A 12,919-nucleotide genomic window follows, 5' to 3' on the forward strand; every position below is an offset into this window, starting at 1 on the left:
CCCCCTGTGTCGTGTCACCCTCTCCTTGGCACTAAAATCAAATGCAGCCCCAGGGGGAATTTGCACGGTGGCCAGGATGGCCGCCCCGGTGGCCACTCTGGCTGGGGATCCAGGGGAGGGGGGCTCTGCGCTGGCTGGGTCTCTCTGGGCCCGTGCCTGGGCAAACTGGGGGCAGCCGAAGGGGAAGGTGTCCCTGTGGCTCTCCTGAAGTCCTCCCCTAAAGCGATCTTCATTCATGCGGGCTGCTAATTGGAGGCCCCCTCCCCCCGGGGCAGCAGTGGTTGGTAGTGCTGTGTCCCTGGGTTTCACGGAGCTTCTCTGCTTGGCCCCTTTCCACGAGCTCTGCTTTTCCTTCCCCTCAGCCCCGCTCGGCGCTCAGCTCAGCCTTGTCCTTCACCTGAAGTCACCAGGAGCAGGGACCTAGTGTCGCTTTTCCTCCTTGCTTTCTGAGTCCAGTAGCTCCTGATCAGCCGTGTTCACCTGGGATCTCCTGCCTCCTCCTCCTCCTCTTCCTCCTCCTCGGTTTGTGACATGAGGGCTCTGTGATGCTTAATGGTCAGCAAGGAGCGAGCCTCTGGAAATGCCCCGCTGGGCGATGTGGCACCTCGCTTCCCACAAACCTGGGCGGGAAACTGCCCCTCCACTCTCACTCTGATGTCCTCTTTGCCGCAGGGCTGAGGACATGGCCTCTTGTGCTGGAGGGCACCTGGGGAAAAAAAAAAAAGAGTAGCTTCAGAGGACCCGTGGGTGCTGACTGGACTCCTGGTGCTGAGCTCCAGCTTGTCCCGAGAGTGGGGCTGTGGCTGTGCTTCTTCAGAGGTTGCCGTTCCTGCTCCAGCATCCCCAGTGACTGGGGGACTGATGCTCCACCATGATGGCAAAGCCGTATCTGCCTGTGCTGCGGCAGAGACACCCCCCCCAGTCCCCTCTCTGGAAGGCACCTAGCAGGCGGTCCCTTCCCTACCTGGTGCCACCAAACCCAGCTTGCTGCAGCTCTCTTTCCCTGCAGCAGAGACAGGCGCTTGGGCTGCTCCGGCTCTGGCAGAGGAGCCCACGGCCGGTGCTGAGGGCTGGGGGGATGCACACACGCAGGGTGATCTTGTACAGGGCTCCAGGCGATGTTGTACAGGGCTCCAGCCTGCCCCATTCCACAGCCTCCTCCTCTCCAAAACCGCCGCCTCGCACATGCTGTGGAGCTAAAGCCACGCAGTTGTTGCAGAGGAAATCTGTGAAGGGAGAAATGTGGTGGCAAAGGAGTAAGAAGGGGGTTTGTGGATGAGCTATTGAAATAGATGGGAATTTCCCAGAGCAAGTGGCAGAGGCCAGGCAGTGCAGCGGATGGTGGGGAAGGTTCCTGCGTGATGGCTCATGCTGCCCACCAGCTGTGTGGGCTGAGCGAGGAGACCAGGATGCCCGTTGCCTCCTTATGGCGTTTTCAGTGACTCATTTGTCTGCGGGAAGCAGCGCACCGGCAGCAGCTGAAGCAGCCTGTCCTCCTCCCCGGGCTGCTCCGGCGCAGCGGGGCCAGCCGGCCCCTTCTGCCCGGGGATGAGAGCCTGGCAGCAGCCTGGGGCACTCAGCTCACTCACCCTGTACCTCACTTTATCTGGGGAAGAAATCCTCTGTCCGAGACCCTGCACCGCTCTTTCTGCACTGCCTGACATCCTGCTGCGGAGACCCAAGCCTTTCCCTTGCTGTTTCAGTGGCGGTGTCCCCATGTGCTGCCCCAGAGGCAGCCTGGAGTGCTGGCACCAGTCAGCCATCGCGCGCAGGGACCAGAGGGAGCTGCACCATATGGCATGTGTCCCTCTTGCGCTCTGAACTCAGCTTCCTCACTGCACCGTGCCACTGGCAGCTCTCAAGCTGTGCTGACAGTGTCATAGCCCATCGATGTCACCCTGCTGTCCCCTCGCCTGCCTCATCCTTGCCTGTCGGGCTCCCTATGGTCCTGGTGGTGCTGCTTGCCCTCCCTTCCCTGCCTGGGCATGGCTGGATGGCGCTGGGAGCTGGGGTGCCTCCTCCATCCCCATCATCCTGCTGCCAGCCGCTCTTCTGCTCCGCTCCCCGGGAGGAGCGAGGGGCAGGGGGATGCTGGCTGAGACCCAGACCAGCCTCATCCTCCGCTGACCCTGGTGACTCCTCCTGCCTCTTCCCAGGGACTGCTTGGAGTCTGGGTGTTGCCGTCACTGTTTTCTCTTCCTCTTTCCGTTTAACTCTCTCCCAGAGACTCACCACAATCGCCCGAGCAGGTCCCGACCCCCCTGCCCCAGCAGAGCTGGCCAAGAGGGCGAGCAGCGAAGGCAGCCGCTTTGGATCCCCAGCACTGCCGCACCAGGACTGGCTGTTCCTCAAGCAGCCCTTGCTGGCAGGGATGTCCGTGAGCATCTCCCCACCTCGTGGCTCCCAGCCCAGGGCGATCGCCAGCCAGGCTGCCCCCGGCTGTCCCCGGGCCCCCATCCCACAGCACCCCCTCCGCACCGCCCCTGCCTTCTCCTCGCCAGCTCTCCTCCGAGCATCCCCCATGGCGAGTGGCCATCACTGTCCCCAGATACTCCAACCCCAGCCCGGACACCAGCGCTGGGAAGGGGCTGGTTGTCAGTTCCCTGCTCCCTGTAGGCACCGGTGTTAGAGCAGAAGCCCCTCCGCAGGCGTCCCCTCCTGCTGCCCTTGCCAGCCCGGCAAAGCAGAGCCACCGCGGCACTTCGGGGAGCAGCGAGGACATATCCCATGGGCTCGGCAGGGCTGGAGGCCGGGTGCCAGGGCAGCGGGCACTGGCGCATCTCCTGGCCCCAGGCAGACACCGCTCTGCTGTTCCTCAGCACCTCGGCACCGTGTCCCTGGGCAGGAGACACTTCAGCTCCAGCCAGCACTATAAATAAAACCGCGCTCTTTTATCCCGCCAAATAGGTTCTCATTGATTTTACCTATTCCTCCTCCTCCCTCCTGCGTCCCTTTGATACGTGAAGTCAGCTGCGGAGGAGGTCAGGGAGCCGCCGGCCAGGCGGGGAAAATGCCACCCCCTCCAGGCTCCAGGCCCCCTCCCCGGGGACAGCCGCTCTCCCCTGGTTTTCGCTCTCTGAACAGGCGGCACTGCTGGAGGAGAAGAAACAAAGCTCCCTGGTGGAAGTTTGCCGGCTAATTATTTATTAATCTCCTCCTGACAGTGCAATCGCCGGCAGCGCGGCAGCCCCCGAGCCCCCCCGCCATGGGGAGGAGGAGGGGGATGGAGAGCTCTGCTGGTGGGGCCTTGTCGTGGCTTGGGCTTAACCGAAAAGTAAAATTACTGAAAAGAAGATCGGTTCTGTTTCACCTCAAACCAGGACAGGCCTTCTTGCGGCGGCCGAGGAGCTCGGGGTGAGCCGACACATCCCTCCCTTCCCCAGCTGCTTCGGTTATGGTTGTACCGGCGGCCGAGACGAGGGGGGCCCGTCTCAGAGACCCCAGATAGTGCTGAGGGCTGGTCCCAGGGTGGCCCCTGGTCCCTTGGGGGGGGATGTCCTTGTGGACTCAGCTCCCCCCCAGGTCAGGCAGCGCGTGAGCGCCTGCTCGCTGCAAGCAGTTACTCTGCGCGCAGGAGCTCCCCGTGCAGAGATGGCCAGCGACAGAAATCATGCAGCAAAATCACAGCTCGCGCAGTCTGCCTGGCGCTTGAAAGCATCTCGAGAGCTTAAAAAGCTTCGAGATGCCCTTGTTCCCATCCTTTCCCAGCTATCCTTGCCGCTCACTGCCTGTGCTTTGGGGTCCCCCTTCCCGGGGCGGGGGGGGGGGTGTGTGTGCAGCGCTTTCCCCGCCAAACGGTACCAAGTTGAGTGTGGCGAATCCTGCCCGCACCGTGCAGCGGGAGGCAGGGAGCGGGGCTGCGGGTGACTCATCGCCATGCAGTATGCAATTACCAAGGCAAGTGCAGGCCCCTGCTGTTTTGCACAGGTATCTGTGTCAGCCAGGGCTATTTCCAGCTCTCTCCACGCTCCCGGCTCCTTTGAGAGGTAAGGAATACAGCCGCCTAGCTACTCTGCCCGCCACAGGGACGGGCATGATATTCCCATGAGCAAAGAGCCAGGGGGTTGGGTATTGCATCCCGAATTGCACAACAAGGGGAGGAGGGAGCGGTGCGCGGTTGCCCACGCATTTCATGTATTTAAGGGCGCACGCACAGCCGCAGAGCGAAAGGAGGCACAGAGAGATGCAACGAGGCTGCGCAGCGCCCATTGCCGCCGACCAAGCGCCAGGCGAGGAGAATTTGGAGCTGTTGTTATTAACGACACTGGTAGCGCTAGAAGGGCAGGGGATGGGATTTGGAAAATGCTCTGGCCTGGAAAGGCAGGGAAGGGATCAGGATAAAAAGAGCGAAGCAAATGTGCGGCAGCACCTTCTCCCCTCCCTGCCGGAGCAGATAACCGCAAGGTCCGTGGGGCAGCATCTCCGCCTCCCGGTCTGTACACCGAGTGCACGCCATCCCCCGTCAAGGTGTTAAGCCAAACCGCACTCAGAGACTCAGATTTTTTGATTCATATCATGTTTGCCTAAGACTTTGCTCGTTACTTTTCCCTCTGGTCGCTGTGAGCAGGGGAAAGCTGAGGTGTTGAGCGCCCCTTGGACAAGCTCCAAACGAGGGCTACAGCCCTCCAGCCTCAAGCCCCATGCGCTACAGGGGTTTTGCAACTGGGGTTGTCACAACAGGGCAGCAGCTCCAGCCCCGTCCCCATGGCCGTGAGCGGAGGCAGCTATATCATTGCACCGGTGCTCTGTGCAGCAGAACGCATCCGCGCTGGGGTGGATGGGGTGCACGCTCCTGGGAAGCCTGAGAAGGCTGAGTCTGCCCGAGGGAAGCGAGCCTGACCTTGCACAGCCTCCGGGAGTTTTCCTGGGATGCTGGAGGTTTGCTCAGCTTCACCTGGAGGCTGCGATGCTGGGGACGCCTCCGTATGTGATATGGAAGTGCCTGGCATGGGCCACCCTGTGTCTGCGCAGCGTGGTGAAGCGATGGATATATGACATTGTTGAAGCCCCAGGGACCCCGTACGCTGCTTCTCAGGGTACATCGTATGTGCTGTTATGCTGTATGTTCAACTACCCCGAAGATGAGCATCACTCAAGAGGCAGGTCTGCTGGAGGCAGTCATGGCGGATAATGGCCGAAGAAGGGATGGATACAGACCCGAGACCTGCGAAGGGGCTGGGAGAGCTCCGTGCCTCAACCTCCCGCCTTTGCCTGACACGTGCCACCGAAGCATGTCCTGGGCAGAGCGTGAGGCCGCAGTCAGACCTCTCGCGAGCGTGAGGACAAGCCACCAGGCTGCAAGCGGCACCAAGCACCTTCATCCTTCCTGCAACCCCCCCATAGAGCCCTCGACATGGGAGAACTGCTACAGTTTTTTTCTGGAAAAATCCCATTAATCATCCTCAGCACCGCCTCCCTGGCCTTTGTCACAGTTTGGTGCCCCAGTGCCGGCTTTGTTTTAAAAGCATTATTTATTTTTAATAAAAGCTGATCTAAACAGCGACATTGTCGGGATGATAAAAATAAAAATGCAGTGGTTGTCACAACTGTCAGCATCCCTGGGAAGGGGGAACTGGCAGTGCCCGGCTGCACTCCCCTTCAACCCGCGTTGCCGCACGGGCAGAGGAGGAAACGTCCGGCAGCACGTTCCTGCCGGCAGCCTCCGGGCCGGGAAAAGCAGCGCCTGGGTTGGTTTTTTAATACGCAGGTGCACTTCTTATGTATACTTGTTATGTTCTAAATGTTTGGTAACTTTAATTTCATTTATTGCATAAATAAATGAGCAAATATGACATACACAAATGTTGGAAAGTAAATTAGTTTGTTAAGCCCCTTCATTAAAAGAACGATGGTTTATTAAAATATCTACGTTGCAATGCACTGATACCACATTAGCAACAATAATAAGAAATGCTGTTTATCCGTACGAAACCAGATTTTCAGGGCATGGATCTGGCAGCAAGCACTGAGTCGGTGTGTTGCTGAGACCGGAAACCACGGCGACCGGTGGCATCGCCATTTGCCCACGGAGCCATGGTGGCTCACCGGGCAGCGTTCCGTGTCCCAGGCTGACGGCCAAGCTGAGATCTTCACCCTGAGGTTGTCCCTGGAAAAGCCTGCAGCGTCCCCTCCAGCGGGGTGTGCGGGAAGTGAGCAGGAAGCGTGCAGGAAGTGAGCAGGAAGCAGGCCTCGCTCGCTTCCTGAGCATCTCTGCTCCTTCCATGGCTCTTCTTTCTGGCAGACGGAAATAAAGCTTTACCGGAGGCCCTGGGAAGAGCCCGTCCCGGCTCCTGCACACCCCTGCCACTGCCGCTCTGCCCGCTCTGGCCGGCTCCGCTGGTTTCTCCCATAGGGCTGTGGTTTTTGGGTGCCGCACCAGGGCTCCTCTCGAGCTTGGTTTCTCCCCGGGTTTTCCAAACCGGCTTTATTTGCAGGCGCGAGCCCTGTGAGCAGCTGCATTTGAATGCCGCCTGGCCGGAGCAGAGTGCAGCCATGGCTGGGACAAAACAAAACCGGCATTCACGGACCGTCATTTAAATTCCCAGCAGCTGTTCCCTCCCAGCGCACTCACGCCTGCCCTCCTTTGCTGTCCACAGGCACTTTTGGGGGCCTTTTCCTTGGGTGGTAGGGGAGCAGCTCTTCCAGCAAGTTCACCCACAACCAGCATAGCCTCCTCCTCCTCCTGTTCCTCCTCCTCCTCCTTCTTCTCCTCCTCCTCCTTCTCCTGCCTGCTAACACTAAGTGGCCAGCCCTGGGGGGACGGTAGCTGGGGGCTGCTCCTCGCTTGGGGGTCTGCACCCACCAGCGCTTCAGCCCCCCGTGGTGTCTCCTTGGGCTCTGGAGCAGTGGGTTGTGCAGAAGTGGCTGCGTGCTCACCCCGCGGCAGGAGCCCCGTGTGCTCACCAGCACCCCCAGTCCCTGTGCCGGTTATAGGTGCCCCGCGGCTGCCTCCCTGGCCCCGGCACGTTCCCCCTCCCTCGTGGTGGTGCTTCACCCCCTGAGGCTGAGCCCTGCAGTTGGGGCGGCCGCCCAGCCCGCCTCCAGCACCACACCACCGCCTCCAGTGGGAAAACTGGCCCCCCGAGCCAAAGCTCCCTGGAGCAGGGATGCAGACAGGCGTGCACCCCCAGGACACCAGCAAACCCACTGCAATGGGATTTGGGACCAGGTGTAGCCACGGGACCCCGAGCAGGAGCTGTGTGGTGCCTTTTGGCCCCTAGTGCGCTCACATGAGGAAGAAAGAAAGAAAGAAATTGCTCACGCGTGTTTTGGTCTGGTTGGGTTTAACCCCAGCCCTGCTTTCCCACGTGGGCTGCCGGCACAGGGGCCCGGCAGGGAGCAGGCAGCGGCACGCCGGGCACCGGCAGCAGGAGCGAGCACGCTGCGGTTTTCCAGGCGGAGACAGGCAGCTGCTGTGAAGAGCTGGTGGTGAAAGGCTGCCTGCAATCCCATTACGGCTGCGAGCACGGATGAGTTTAGCGGCCTCAATTTAATTCCCATTTGTACATGGTGGGGGAAAAAAAAAAAAAAAAAAAAAAGAGGAAGAAGAGAGAAATCAGGGATCGGCATGGATCGGCTGGGATGGGTGAGCTGCAGCCCTGTGGGAAGCACCCAGCCCTGGGCAGAGGGTGCTGTGCTGGTGGCAGGGATGGGTGCTGCAAGGGAAGGAGAGGGATGTGTCGCTCCAGCTGGATGCTCCCAGCACGCCTGAGCACAGGCTGGGAGACCCACTGCGCTTTCATGTAGCTGGAGCCCATCAGCAAGGGAGAGCACCGGGCACAGCGCTCCCCCCATCCCAACCGGAGAGCCCTATCAACAGCAAGTGCGTGGGATGCTGCGGGCCAAGCTGAGCCCCACGGACCGTGTCTCCCTCCTCTCCTCACCCCCGGGATGTGCGTGGGGCTGGAACAGACCCAGCCATGGGAAGGCTGGAGCAGGGAAGATGCTGATTAAAGCCCCAAGGAGCCAGGGCTCCAATTTCAAAAAATAAAGTGAGGATTTTCATCTGTATTTGCTTAGTGAGTTAATGACTTTATTTCTGATTTGATGCTCTTGTCTCTGATGTCTCAGGCACAAAAAGGGGGAGCAGATAAGAGCAGAGAGGCCTGGCTGGAGGGATGCTGGTGGCTGCTCAGTGCCCGGCGTCCCCCAGCCTGGATCCCTTCCAAAGGATTCCAGAAATGCTGTCGGCACCGGGAGCGGAACCAGGGAGGGGAGAAGCTCAGGGACGTGAAAGCAGGAGCAGCCATCCCTGATAAGAGATTGGTTCTGTCCCGTTATGGCTATGAGACTCGCACTAACGAGAGCGCTAGGAATTTTATACTTGGCATGAACTGCCCGGATTGCGCTGTACCTCTGACCTCGTCCTCTTCTGGGAGGAATAAACCTCTCTGATGGAAGGACAGGAGCACTTCTCCTTCCCCTGACATTTCCAGCTAGAACATGGACCAGTTCCCCGTCCCTTGCCGAGGAATATCCCACAGCCTGGGGGAGTTAACCAGTCCCAGAGCAACCCAGCCCCTCCAGGCTCCATTTCTCCATCACGAGAACCAGGCAGATGCGTTCAGCCTGAATTAGTGGTTTTAGACTGGGAGGACAATCCCTGTCCCACTGCACCCAGTTCCCCCAGCCTAAACAAGAAGCTGGGCAAAATGCACGTTTTCTTTAGTGAGGTTTCTCTTCTCCACCATCGCTTGTTTCCAAGTTCCGCAAGCCCTGCAGAGACGTGAGCAGAGCTCTCTGCAGCTGGAGGGCTAACATCTCAGCTCTTCCAAATAAATAGAAAATGACCCAGTTTCTTTATTTTCCTCTTTTCCCAAAGTCCAAGCACCCAAAAAATGAGACGGTAAGTAGAAGCCACGAATAGATTTCACTTATCCTGGCAGAGGCGGGAGATGAAAGCAGGGGGAATGGCTCCCGCCTCCCCTGCTCCGGCCCAGGTTTGGCAGCAGCACATCTTCCCCGGGGTTACCTTTCCCAGGTCAAAGGAGCAGGAGAGGCTTTGGGGCTGACCCACAGCTCAAGTCCCAAACACAGTTTCCTACAAACTGCTTAGGAAAGCTGTCATCCCCCGTCCGACCCCAGGGGCTCCAGTGCTCTTTGCCCCCCAGGTGCAGCGGGGTTGGGACCAGAGGAGGTCCCAGGCTGGCGCAGGTGGGACGCTGGCTGGCCTGGTGATCCACGGAACATCTCAGTGCCACAGTTTGGGTTCACAGCCCCAGGCTCTGCAGGCACTGTGGCTGAATGCGCCGCCGCTTCCAGCCCGGAACGATTCGGGGTGCAGTAGCCCCTTTTTCCCTAGGATTCTTTTTGTCTTCAGTCCTTTTCTTTTTTTTTTAATTGGTGCCGAGGGGGTTCATACGGTCCCCGCACCCCGTAGGGACCAGGCTCTTCCGAGGCAGGGTGGGAGCCTCCCGGGGGTTGCTCCTGTCGGCCTTGCTCCAAGCATTGAGGTGAGCGGCAGAACGTGCCCAGCCTTCAACTATTCCTATCACGTCCCATCTGGAGACAGAAAACTGCCTGCTGGCTTTACAATTAAAATTGAAATGATTTGATTATGGGGCTTCATTAGTAAAAACAAACATCAGGCAGCCTTTTTCCCTCTCCCCCCCTCTCTCCCCACCCAGCCGTTCTGCCCTGGGGCTGTTTTAGGTAAATCCCAGCCAGGATGCGGGCTGGGCACACAAAGGGGGTTCTTGTCTGCAGCTTGTAGCTGTAGTCGGGTGCAGCCCAAAGGAGGCAAATTTTAGACCCACAAATCACCTTCATCGGGTAGAGATGCAGCAGCAGCCTTGGGAGGACGGCTCGACGGACTGCCGCTCGACAGCAGGCATAGCGATGGCTTCAGCAGCCGCAGGACGGTTCCCAGCCCTGCGCAGCCTGCTGAAGGCTCGCAGACCTTTCTGGGGGGCTCCCAAAGCCCTCGGGGCTTCTGATTTACACTTGGACACCATTCCCTTCGTTCTGTGAGTCTTTGCAATGGGGCCGTTTGCACCTTCACACCAACCCGGACGTGCCATTGCCAGGTCCGTTTTTCTTCCCTGCATCCGGCTCATCCCGGGGGGAACGCGGGGAGCACGGGAAAGGGCTGAGCTGGGGCAGCACAGACTGCCCGTGGCATCTGCAGATGTTCGAGTCCCCAAAGCCGCGGCAGTTCTGGGGGAAGTAATTCAATTAACACTTCGGTGTTGGGAACAGGCTGTGCAGGCTGGGAGAGGAGGAATGCTAATGAAGGAGGGCTTGGGAATGCTGCTGGGCTAGAGCGCCGCGGGCCCGGCTGCTCCCAGCGCCTGGTTTTCTCTAGCAGGTGGCACGGCTCCCGGCAGCGGGGAGGTGAGGTGGGAATTAGGCGGCCTTTCCGCCTCCGGTGCCTGATGCGAGGAGAGGGCTTTGAAACAGCTTTTGATGCTGAATCGGTGGCCTCTCTGAACGGCCCTGTGGCAGAAGAGATACGTACTGTCCCCCCAGCAGCACGCCGGTGGGCAGCCCTGCCAGAGCCCCATGCCTGCAGAAGGCAGGATGACCCCTCTGCCCCACACCTCCCTTGGGTGCTCACCTGAGCTCCTCCATCCCCACCTCCCACCGGTGCCATCTGCGTTTGCTCCAGCACAAAGCCACCTTGGGGGTCTCCCCAGCGCCGCAGCACGTGCACTGGCAATGCCGTGCCTCCGGCAAGCAGCCGGCTGAGCCGGCAACTGGCCATGAAGACTGAGCCAGGGTGCCTGCAGACCAGGAGCCCAGGCTGTCTGGGACTCGACAGCCCCTTTAGCCCTCCCCGGTATAACGAGGGAAACCGGGGCAGAGCTGCAGGGCGGGGGGTGCAGCCACAGGGCTCTGACTGGGGAGGGAACCCCCCGGCTCGGAGCGGGGCCAGCCGTGCCATTTGGCTGATGGCAGTGCCCGGTGGCACACAGGGACCACACACACTGCTTTTCCTCCGGGTCACAAGCCTAGCCGGGCAGGGGAGGTGGAGGGAGGAACAGAGCCGGACTTGGGAATCCCCATCTCCAAAATGGCTTAAGGCCATTGCAACCTGGGGGTCACAAGTTCCCCAAGGTCGAACTGGTGACTTTATTTGGGATGCCTTTGCAGGGATGTATTTGGGATGCATTTGTGGGCCCAAGTGCCACCACGAGAACCGTGTGCAGCCACCCCGAGGATGCAGGCATGGGGCCGCGGGAAGAGAGCTGTGGCTGTGGGTGTCTGTCCCCTTTCCCAGGCTAGGCAGTGGGAAAGGGTGGCTGTCACCGGAGCCGGTGGGAAGGCTGGAGGATGCTCTGCACCCCCTCCCCACCATGCTCGCTCCTTAACTTCTGTGGCCTCTGGAAAGCCCCAGGGCGCTCTCCAGCCAGCAAGGTGACCTTGGGGACAGGACAAGACCACAGGGATGTGCCTTTTGCTGCCAGGTGGATGAAGCTCCTCATGCCACGGGGCCGAGAAAGCCCCAAGGGAGGGGGTGCATCACCCTGGGACCCCCAGCTCAGGGGCTTCCTGTCTGGGGACCCCTTCAGGGTATGGCAGGGCAGGGGTGCGCGGGGCAGGGGCTGGCACTGGCACGCTGGCTGAGCTTTTCAGGGTGGGTAGCATTGCTTGGCGGCTCCAGCTGACTCATGTCACGTCAGGTCCAGACTGTCTTCCAAGCGGCATGAAGCCTCCCCCCAGCCAGTGGCACTGGGCTGAGCTGCAGCCAGGGCAGGCAGTGGGGGGGTGCGGGTTATAAGGTTACACCGAAGAAAGAGCAGCTCCTGGCAAGACGCTCCGCTCCCCGGCTGCATGCCAACCACCTGCCCGGCCTCAGCTCAGTGCCTGGGGGATGCTCCAGCTCCATCCCCCATGTGGGGGTCTGGATGTGGCCCAGGGATGGAGGGGTCCAGCTGCAGGGATGTGCTCCGACAGCGGGGTCCAGCTGTGGGGAAGTGCTCCGACAGTGGGGCTGAGCCACAGGGGAGAGGGCAGTGGCGTTAGTCCCCTCTGCCTGGGCAAGTGTCACCAAGTCGGTGGCACTAACAGCATTGCTGTCCTACCCAGGCTTGCCTTGTGTTCTAAATCTTTAACCAGATCAAGGGTTTAACTTTATCAGTGGTTGGGAAAATGTGGTATTGTTTCCATGGGGCAAAGTATCTTGATCCCTGCAGAAATCCCAGATGTGGCTCCTTTTCCTGGGCCCCACTCAGCAGCTGCCCAGGTCTCGTGTCCGGCCCTTCAGCATGGGGACCTGCAGGACCCTCCGGGGCAAGGAGCACCCTGTGCCCCATGCATGGCCTGGGGTCCCAGCTGGCCCCATCTTCTCTCCAAAATCACAGTTTGCACAGAGCCGGGCATGCTGGCACTGTGCCAGCACCGAGGAGCTGGCACTTCCCCGTGCAGGGTGTACCCGGGCATGGATTGCCCTCCCGGCAGGCAGCGCGGGAAGAAAGCCACCGCCGGAGCAGAGATGTCTGTGTCACCTCGAGAGGATCCCCCTGCACTGACACCACAGTCCCCTCGCCAGCCCTGCTGGCTCCCCAGCCCTGGAAAGCCTTCCACAATCCCTGCCTGGAGCAGGATGATTGATTATCGTTATTAAGGCTGGAGAACGGTTTCTGTGCACGTCCAGGTGGTTCAGCAACAATTAGTCACCCACTGGTGAGGGGGGGGCAGGCTGCCCCTCTGTCCCTGCTGAGGTGGGAGCCTTCTGTCACCCGCGCGAGGGTCTGAGGCAGCTCCTGGCACTCCTGCCACGGCCGGTGGGAGCTCTGTCTCCTTGTGGGCTGTATCTGATGGGCACGCTCCCCACCAGCCCTTCCTAGGAAAGGGAAGGGCTTTGGCAGCAGCACAGCCTCAGGGCAGGGCTCGGTCTGGAACTGACCCCTGCGCCCCCAGGGCATCTGTTGGGGAGAAGGAAGAGGGTCTGCAGCCCCCCAGCCCCATGGCAGAGATT

The sequence above is a fragment of the Vanellus vanellus genome, assembly GCF_965231255.1.
Source record: "Vanellus vanellus genome assembly, chromosome: 13".
Taxonomy (NCBI): Eukaryota; Metazoa; Chordata; class Aves; order Charadriiformes; family Charadriidae; genus Vanellus; species Vanellus vanellus.